Source organism: Haemorhous mexicanus, chromosome 10, assembly GCF_027477595.1.
Source record: "Haemorhous mexicanus isolate bHaeMex1 chromosome 10, bHaeMex1.pri, whole genome shotgun sequence".
NCBI classification, from domain to species: Eukaryota; Metazoa; Chordata; class Aves; order Passeriformes; family Fringillidae; genus Haemorhous; species Haemorhous mexicanus.
Genome location: NC_082350.1, coordinates 13,786,936 through 13,793,464, shown reverse-complemented (window position 1 = coordinate 13,793,464; position 6,529 = coordinate 13,786,936). Strand labels below are relative to the sequence as shown.

General features: G+C 37.6%; 1 long non-coding RNA gene across 1 annotated transcript; it reads right to left on the bottom strand.

The window, feature by feature from the left end:
• Nucleotides 1-369: 369 nt before the first annotated feature.
• LOC132331471 (uncharacterized) lies at nucleotides 370-6,047 on the bottom strand. Its single transcript, XR_009487596.1, has 2 exons — nucleotides 5,928-6,047; nucleotides 370-3,402 (listed from the first exon to the last, which is right to left on the bottom strand). It is a non-coding gene; the product is annotated as an uncharacterized LOC132331471 (long non-coding RNA).
• Between the last annotated feature and the right edge of the window lie 482 nt (nucleotides 6,048-6,529).

The following is a 6,529-nucleotide window of genomic DNA, read 5'->3' as shown; positions in this document are numbered from 1 at the left end:
TTTCTGTACTATATATATATTTTAAAGTTGCTAATCTGAACTGTAAAAATACACCCAGGTTGATGGCAGTGCAACCAAATCCTCTTAATATAAGCTCTTGTTGGTTTCCCATATGATTTTTTGTGCCTGATAATTGTTTATCAGTTTCCACTGAAATGCTGTTTATGTGTGTATTTAGCAAGGTGAAGGAGAACAGCAGCCTCTCTTGGGGTAGCAGACAACTACTAAATAAATCTCAACTAGGTAGGTGCACTGTCACCCCAAATGAGGCATAAATAATGAATCAAATTTTAGGAATTATGACCTTAACTAGGGCAGTTCGGTGCCGTGAATGTTTAGTGAGAAAATAAAAAACAAAAACATGTAGTGTTTTGTTTCAGCTGTTTTAATAATGCTCAAACTTTTTCAGTGAGAATTTCAGGTCAGTTGGATTGTTTTCATTGAAATTAAAAAATAATACAAATGAAAATAGATTTAGGTTGGGGTTTTTTTTTCTTTTTGTAAAAACAGAGGTACTTAGTACGCAACATAGGAATTGCTTAATACACTGGGATATCAAGTCATTTTTGTGGAATTTCTAGAGAACATGAAGAAACACAATTTGCTCTTACTGTTGTTGGCAGTACTTTGAACTGATTGAAGATGCATTCCTTATTATTCAGATATATTTTGCTTTCTATGTTAATATATGACAAATATACAAGCAGTTCTATAAGTCATTGAAAGATTTGAGATTTCCTTCAGTATTTTAAAATTAAGTTTGAGCCATCCTAAGTTCCAGCATGAGTTCTCATTGGCGGCATGGTGTTAATAAATCATCAGAGCCCCATTGATCAACTGGCTTATTTTGCACTGTACAAACAGCAAGAACAGCCACACTCTTTGCAGTTAAGAAAATTAATTTCACACTGACAGGTTATTAAGTTCTCTTTAGCCCCAGAGTTAAAACAGAAAATATTCAGGAGAGGTTTTTGGGCAAAGACCAAGTTTGGTCAGGTCTGATCCCAGACTGAGCAGATCTGTTCCAGGTGAGACCATCACTGCCAGCTCTGTTCAGAGCCTCAGCTTCTACACCTGAAAATGGAGGAAATTATCTTGGCCCTTACAATGTGGTTACAGATTGACTGGGTCCCATTCATTCCAACCCATTTTCTACTCCTGCCACAGGATAGCAATTCCCAAGTGCTGCAATCTTTGAGCAATTATCTTAGACTTCAGTCTGACTCGGCTCATTACATGTTTCTCTGCTCTCAATCCCCTGCTCATCTTTCTTTGATGTTGCATTTTTTACATTACTTTCCCCACATGCACTTGTAGGATTCAGCCTGTATTTGCCTTATTAAAACTTTCACCATCTTCATAATGAACTGGCTCCATTTTCTCATTTCATGTAATGAAAAGAAACCACTGTCAAATAGCTAACATTAATGGCACAAATTTCTGCATCTCACTAAACAGAAACACTTAGATCTTCGCCTGATAAATTTAGTGTAATTTGATCTAACTCTGTCTCCTTCAAAACACCAGCCTGGTACCTAAATTAGGTCTTAGATTAGAACTGTCATCAAGACTCTTTCCTCTAGGGGAAAACAGAAATATTTGGAAAATAATTCAGTCCATACAAGGTGAATCACTAAACACAAGGTGAAGGTATGTGAAAACTCTCCATGGAGCAGCCACAGACCCCTGGAGTCCTGACTCCACATCCTTTGCAGAAGAAACATCCACATAGGCCATATTTTTCAGCGTGCCAAAGAGGTAATGCAGAGAACATAAAAGAAAGGGTCTGAAAATCATGACTGCCATGGAGATGACCAAGTGCCCACTACTTTTTCTGATACCAGAAGTGTGGGGATTAAATGAGGGCAACATGGACAGCCCAGGAGGGACCACGATGGTTCTACACAGTGCGAGCCTGCATGCTGTGATTATTGATCCTTTATGGGGCTCAACAGGAGGCCACTGGAAAAGTTCATGGAAGAGAAATCCAGCAAGGTCTGCTAGTGGGGAGCCTCTAAGCTGCAAATTTTTGGAGGCTGGCAAAGTTTTGTGGCTAAGTATCACTAAATGTTTGTTCCGTGGTTGTATCAATTCCCAGGCATCCCTGTGGTCACTGTTAAGGCCAACAGGGCTGAACACATCTTGCAAAAGCTGGTAAGACCTGTTTTATAATAGTCAGTACCTCAGTGGCCTTCACTTGGTGGAGGGAATCTGTGTCTCTGTTCCCAAAGTGTGGTTATGGGGTCCCTGTGGGGTCTCCTGGGCCTGCTGTGGCAGCCAAGTTGCACCTATGCAATAGCATTTGTTAAAATGAAGTTTCTAATACAGCATTAAATTGCATTTGAAATGAATGAGCTGATAGAAATGCTATCCCAATGATCACATTTCAGTTCAGCAAGACTGGATTTCTTTTCATTTGAGGGAGCTCTGATCTAATTTTGTGTCCTCCCACCAGATTTTTATTTCTCCTAGTTGGCAGTGTACTGGGCTACATTCTGGTAAAACACACAAATATTTTCTAACTGCAAACCATGGTGTTTCAGTGGTCTGAGCTTTTCAGATTGTTATCTGCAACTGTTATTACTATGCTATTGTAACCACCACTTTTTTCCAGGTTGAATGTGCTGCTATTGAACTCTGATCCCATGGATAGATTGTGAGCAGCACCTTTAGTAGGATGGCAAATGTCTGCTAAACTATGGCCATAAAATGAGCATTGTTTCTTTGTATACAGTGACAGGTGAAAAAAAGAAACTAAGCTCTGTTTTTTATTAATGGATGAATGATGTGAATTAAAATATTTAACCATTTTAAAGCACGGAGTGTGGATTGAATTTCTAATAACTTTTTTAATTGGAGGTTGAATTCAAGTCCAAATAGGCAGATCTTAATAACCATACAAACCAGTAATCACACCACTAGGCAGATCTTGATGTGTCTTCAATAATTAATCTGGGCAGATATCCTTAAATAATTCAGTGATTTTTAATTAAAGAAAATAGGGTATTTAGTTGATTTTTTTAGTCTGGGGAATATTTATCAACATGATTCCATGCCTTTCCTTTTTTCTAATATTTTTTCTTTCCCTGCTTGGTATTTTACGACTTTTGGATTCTTTCTTAGTTAAATATTTTTCTAAGAGCAGAGACTTTGATTTGTAAATGTGAATGTGATCAATAAAAACTTATGCCTTCAAAGTGTCCTTATTTATATTTAAATCCTCCTTCTCACCTGCTGTTTGCTGCTTTTTAGTTATGTCACCAATCCCACTGGAGCTCAAAAAATTTAGCTGGTCCTCTCTAAACTCCCAGACATGTTCTTTTCCCATGTACTCTTCCGTCCCTGCAGCTTCTGATGTAAAACAGATTTAAGTTTGTGTAGAGCAGAGGTCAACATGAAAGCCTAAAACAAAACAAAAAAAAAGCTGGCATTCAACTTTTAGCTCTGGTTCTTATTATAACTCAAAGCTCTATTTTAGTAATTTAAAAATGGTAGTATTGTTCTACATCCATAACCTACCTTTCACCGAGTTTCTTAATGACTGCAATGCCCAGTTTATCTAAACTTCTAGACTGGCTGATGAGCATTTGGAAGAACTGCAGGCAATTGTCCCACAGTGGTGAAATGGACAGTTATTTTGCAAAATTATCTCTGTAAATTTTATACTTACTTTCCTTTAGATTACAGCCAAGAGCAAAGCTTTGAATGCATTTCTCCTATTCCTAAGCAGTTATTTGCAAAATCATGACTTTGGTGAACCTTGGTATGGGTAGTGGGAGCAGTGGCTGCACAAGATGCCTTCAGTGACACATTTCCTGAAAGTTTATTGCCAAGTGCTTCAAATATTTATTAATTTTCTTTAAGCAGATCAGCTTTTCAGTTCTGTATTTTGCAGTATCACATCCCTTTCTGAAAAGCTTGGTAAATAATCATGAGTTAAGTGTTGAATGAGGATTAAATGCTGCATGTTATGGCTCAATGTGTTAGTCCATTTACCAGTGTTGTGTGTCTGTACCCAGCCTTCTGCATTTTTCAGTGTTAATCAGATGGAAATAGCAATTGGAGGTGTAATTCAGTGTTGTGCTTAAGGTCATTAAACCCTGTGGTAATGGGTAAATCCAGAGCCTGCTGTGGCCTTATCAGGCAGTTTGGCAAAGAAGCCAGTGCTGTGTCACTGACACTGTGAGCTGGACAATGGCTGCATCCCTGCTAAGGGACAAAGCCCCACTCTATCAATTTGCTCTATTTTAAACTGCATGGAACATTCCAAGGTGTGAGTCTGAGTGCCCACCAGCCTCTCCTTTCCAGGGAGAGGAGTGTACCCAGAACAGCCCTAGAGCTGCTCCTCGGTGAGCACCAAGAGTGTTTGTCCTGCTCTTCAGTTCAACAGCCATCTTGGGAGAAAATTTCTGTGGTAAAACTGCTTTTTTTTCACAAGAGTTTCATTCATGCAAAATGAATCCTGAGATGTGATAGAAAGTAAGGAAGGTATTCACGGTAATAATTAATTATAAATCAAAATAAAAAAAAAATTGTAAAAGTTAATGCCTTATCCTGCAGTGGGTTTGAAATCAGACTGAAGTGAGAAGGACACGGGGGGGTATGAGCCCCTTCATGGGAGCTCAGTAAAGACCATAGTCTGCACTCTGCAAAGTCCAAGTCTAGGTCTCAGCTGTGAATTTGGTATTGATTTAGCACCTCTTTTGCATTCTTTCTTCAATGGTAATTTATTGCCCCCGTGGTAGAGAGGGCTTCTTTGTGGAGATAGAAGATAGGGTAGAATGTGGAGAGCAGATAAAAAAGGCACTGGTGAAACAGAGTCCTCTGAAAAAGTGGATGGAGGTGTTTTTATGCCTGATAGCTAAAAAAAAATCATGGCCCTAGGCCCTCCAAATGTGTTTGATTCTTTGTGTGCAATAAGGAATTTGAGCTCTTTGAGCTTTTTGGGGAAGGTCAGGTGGTTAATGTTGAAGTGTTTGCCACAGCTGTGTAAATGTTAGAGAATCCCGTGAGGCCTTGAGCGCGCATTATAAACTCAGGAGCTCTGAGGTGGGCGTTGGAGGAGGCAGGACTTTGTCACTAGAAAACTGTTGATGGAAAAGGAGAGTCATTTACAGATGATTCTGAGGTGGAAGGAAGGGGAGAATAGAATGAAATTTGGATCCTAGATGCCATGGGGTATTCAAGTAACATGCATTCTTTATAATGCACTGAATGCTAAACAATAGAATATTTTGGGAATTTCAACAAATCTTATTGTTAACCCCAAAGTGCTTAAAAGTCATGAATTCAATTTCAAAAAAAGCTTTAGAAATTTAAAATAATAGAAACAATACATGGAATATATGTTTTTGATAATGTGGCACATTTTTTTGATAATGTGGCACATTCTCTGATATTAAGCGTTATATACCTTGTCTTTTTATTGTTAGACTTAATATATTGTATATCCTCCATTGTAACAGAAAAAGACTAAATGAGACTTAGATATAATCTTAAGACTGCAATATTGTCCAGAAGGCAATAATTTTCCTTCAAATCTGATAATCCATTTTTACTCTTGTTTCCATACTAATTACTCGTGCACATTGTTGTATGCTGATTGAAGTTAGAACACAAGAATTTCCTGGTCCTATCTCTACCCTATTGCATTACAATATTGAAACATGGCTGCTTATAATCTTGAGGATTTTTAAATTTTTTTTAATTTTTTTTTTTTTTTTGATGAAATCACCAAAAAGAAATTTTGGTACTCTCTGGTAAGAGTGGAAGGTGATCACATCCAGTCTTGTGTATGATCAGTGAATTTGTCTGGGCAATGTGGCAGGTTATAGTGTGGGAACGGGTTAAGTTGAAGAATGTGGTAAAAGATTTTTAAATTATTTTTAAATAATACATAGGAAAACAGGATTTTAAAAAAATCATACCTTTGTTGATGATGCCATTGTTTTGGAGCATATTCTGTACAACTGCAGAAGTTAAGTTTTGCACTGCAATGGACTTGTAATTCTTCCTTTGGAAAGACAAGATACAGCCCCGAAATTACTACAGCTCTTCATCTTAGAGCACATCCTGTTGAAAGAAACATTCTCAAGAATGTTCATTGACACATTTTCACCATCATCAAGGGCTCAGATAAGAGTTCTGTGCTTTTGGACTCCTCATATTCAAGAAATTGTTGCATAGAAATATGGCAATGTGTTGCATTTTGTTTGCTGGAGATTCAGATTATGTCCCCTTTATTTTTCTTCCATAATCACTTCACAGAGGTTCAGCAAAATAAATATGGGTATTTACAGGGAGCTGGCTCCACTACAAGCAGGACAATCAAGACACTATTATTTTCATGAAAATTATTTTCAAAGCTGAAAAAACTGCATTATAATTACTTAAACCTTTTTTTTTCTTCCTTTTTTTTTGCCCTTGCAGTTGGAGTTAAGTGAAAATTCTGTCTTCAGAATCTCAAGTTTCAAAAGAAACATAACTCTGGATTTTGGATGGTCTGACTTCCTTTTCCAGGGATGTGTCA